Genomic DNA, 3,822 nt, shown 5'->3' on the forward strand with positions numbered 1-3,822 from the left:
TGTGTGTGTGTGTGTGGGCGCGCGCGCGAGTGGGGGGTGGGGGGGCTCGATTTCAAATGCCTGTTACTGTTAAAATTTGTGCATCATGATCTGAAAGACTATTTACCCTTTTACTAATGGAATACAGCTCCAGTAATGAACTAACAAAAATGTTGTCTGTAGTTGAGTTACTGTTGCCCCGTACTCTGGTCAGAAGGAATACAGTCTGCATCTGATGATATGAATTTAGATGATCTTCCAACATTCTTTTCCTTGCACAATTACTTATAAGATTAATATTTTAGTCAAAACACACAGCTAATTTTTGAAACTTTAAGGAGTGAACTAAAAAATAATAGGTATCTACATCTACATGATTACTCTGCAGTTCACATTTAAGTGCTTGGCAGAGGGTTCATCGAACCACAATCATACTATCTCTCTACCATTCCACTCCCGAACAGCGCGGGGGAAAAACGAACACCTAAATCTTTCTTTTCGAGCTCCGATTTCTCTTATTTTATTTTGATGATCATTCCTACCTACGTAAGTTGGGCTCAACAAAATATTTTCGCATTCGGAAGAGAATGTTGGTGACTGAAATTTCGTAAATAGACCTCGCCGTGACGAAAAAGTCTTTGCTTTAATGACTTCCATCCCAACTCGCGTATCATATCTGCCACACTCTCTTCCCTATTATGTAATAATACAAAACGAGCTGCCCTTTTTTGCACCCTTTCGATGTCCTCCGTCAATCCTACCTGGTAAGGATCCCACAGGGTTCATCGAACCACAATCATACTATCTCTCTACCATTCCACTCCCGAACAGCGCGGGGGAAAAACGAACACCTAAATCTTTCTGTTCGAGCTCCGATTTCTCTTATTTTATTTTGATGATCATTCCTACCTATGTAAGTTGGGCTCAACAAAATATTTTCGCATTCGGAAGAGAATGTTGGTGACTGAAATTTCGTAAATAGACCTCGCCGTGACGAAAAAGTCTTTGCTTTAATGACTTCCATCCCAACTCGCGTATCATATCTGCCACACTCTCTCCCCTATTATGTAATAATACAAAACGAGCTGCCCTTTTTTGCACCCTTTCGATGTCCTCCGTCAATCCTACCTGGTAAGGATCCCACACCGCACAGCAATATTCTAACAGAGGACGAATGAGTGTAGTGTAAGCTGTCTCTTTAGTGGACTTGTTGCATCTTCTAAGTGTCCTGCCAATGAAACGCAACCTTTCGCTCACCTTCCCCACAATATGATCTATGTGGTCTTTCCAACTGAAGTTGTTTGTAATTTTAACACCCAGGTACTTAGTTGAATTTACAGCCTTGTGAATTGTACTATTTATCGAGTAATCGAATTCCAACAGATTTCTTTTGGAACTCATGTGGATCACCTCACACTTATCGTTATCTAGCGTCAACTGCCACCTGCCACACCATACAGCAATCTTTTCTAAATCACTTTGCAACTGATACTGGTCTTCGGATGACCTTACTAGACAGTAAATTACAGCATCATCTGCGAATAACCTAAGAGAACTGCTCAGATTGTCACCCAAGTCATTTATATAGGTCAGTTCCCTGGGGAACACATGATATCACTTCAGTTTTACTCGATGATTTGCCATCTATTACTACGAACTGCGACCTTCCTGACAGGAAATCACGAATCCAGTTGCACAACTGAGACGGTACCCCATAGGCCCTCATCTTGATTAGAAGTCGCTTGTGAGGAACGGTGTCAAAAGCTTTCCAGAAATCTAGAAATACCGAATCAACTTGAGATCCCCTGTCGATAGCAACCATTACTTCGTGCGAATAAAGAGCTAGCTGCGTTGCACAAGAACGATGTTTTCTGAAACCATGCTGATTACGTATCAATAGATCGTTCCCTTCGAGGTCATTCATAATGTTTGAATACAGTATATGCTCCAAAACCCTACTGCAAACCGACGTCAATGATATAGAACTGTAGTTTGATGTCTTGCTCCTACTACCCTTCTTAAACACTGGAGCGACCTGCGCAATTTTCCAATCTGTAGGTACAGATCTATCGGTGAGCGAGCAGTTGTATATGATTGCTAAGTAGGGAGCTACTGTATCAGTGTAATCTGAAAGGAACCTACTCGGTATACAATCTGGGCCTGAAGACTTGCCCGTATCAAGCGATTTGAGTTGCTTCGCAACCCCTAAGGTATCTACTTCTAAGAAACTCATGCTAGCAGCTGTTCGTGTTTCAAATTCTGGAATATTCCATTTGTCTTCCCTGGTGAAGGAATTTCGGAAAACTGCGTTCAATAACTCCGCTTTAGCGGCACAGTCGTCGGTAACAGTACCATCGGCACTGCGCAGCGAAGGTATTGACTGCATCTTGCTGCTTGTGTACTTTACATACGACCAGAATTTCTTCGGATTTTCTACCAAATTTCTAGACAATGTTTCGTTGTGGAACCTATTAAAGGCATCTCAAATTGAAGTTCATGCCAAATGTCGCCTGTCTGTAAATTTTAGCCAATCTTCAGGACTTCGCGTTCTTCTGATCTTCGCATGCTTTTTCCGTTGCCTCTGCAACAGTGTTCGGACCTGTTTTGTGTACCATGGGGGATCAGTTCCATCTCTTACCAATTTATGAGGTATGAATCTCTCAACTGCTGTTGCTACTATATCTTTGAATTTGAGCCACATCTCGTCTACATTTGCATAGTCAGTTCAGAAGGAATGGAGCCTTAGGAAGGCTTCTAGTGACACTTTATCCGCTTTTTTAAATAAAATTATTTTGCATTTGTTTCTGGTGGATTTGGAAGAAACGGTATTGAGCCTAGCTACAACGACCTTGTGATCACTAATCCCTGTATCAGTCATGATGCTCTCTATTAGCTCTGGATTGTTTGTGGCTAAGAGGCCAAGCGTGTTTTCGCAACCATTTACAATTCGTGTGGGTTCGTGAACTAACTGCTTGAAATAATTTTCGGAGAAAGCATTTAGGACAATCTCGGAAGATGTTTTCTGCCTACCACCAGTTTTGAACAAGTATTTTTGCCAACATATTGAGGGAAGCTTGAAGTCCCCACCAACTATAACCGTACGAGTGGGGTATTTATTTGTTACAAGACTCAAATTTTCTCTGAATTGTTCAGCAACTATATCATTGGAGTCTGGGGGTCTGTAGAAGGAGCCAATTATTAACTTAGTTCAGCTGTTAAGTATAATCTCCACCCATACCAATTCGCACGGAGTATCTACTTTGACTTCAAACCACTACTGACAGACACAAACACTCCATCACCAATTCTGCCTAATCTATCTTTCCTGAACACCGCCTGAGACTTTGTAAAAGTTTCTGCAGAACTTATTTCAGGCTTTAGCCAGCTTTCTGTACCTATAAAGATTTCGGCTTCTGTGCTTTCTATTAGCGCTTGAAGCTCAGGGTCTTTTCCAGCACAACTACAACAATTTACAACTGCAATTCCGACTGTTCCTTGATCCAAGCACGTCCTGTATTTGCCATGAACTCTTTGAGATAGCAGCCCACCCCGTACTTTCCCGAGGCCTTCTAACCCAAAAAACTGCCCAGTCCATGCCACACAGCCTCCACTACCCGTGTAGCTGCCAGCTGAGGGTAGTGAACTCCTGACCTATTTAGCGGAACCCGAAACCCCACCACCCTATGGCACAAGTCAAGGAATCTGCAGCCAACAGAGTCGCAAAACCGTCTGAGTCTCTGATTCAGACCCTCCACTCGGCTCTGCACCAAAGGTCCGCAGTCGGTTCTGTCAACAATGCTGCAGATGGTGAGCTCTGCCTTCATCTCGTAAGCAAGACCGGCA

The sequence above is a fragment of the Schistocerca cancellata genome, chromosome 7, assembly GCF_023864275.1.
Source record: "Schistocerca cancellata isolate TAMUIC-IGC-003103 chromosome 7, iqSchCanc2.1, whole genome shotgun sequence".
In the NCBI taxonomy this organism is placed as follows: domain Eukaryota; kingdom Metazoa; phylum Arthropoda; class Insecta; order Orthoptera; family Acrididae; genus Schistocerca; species Schistocerca cancellata.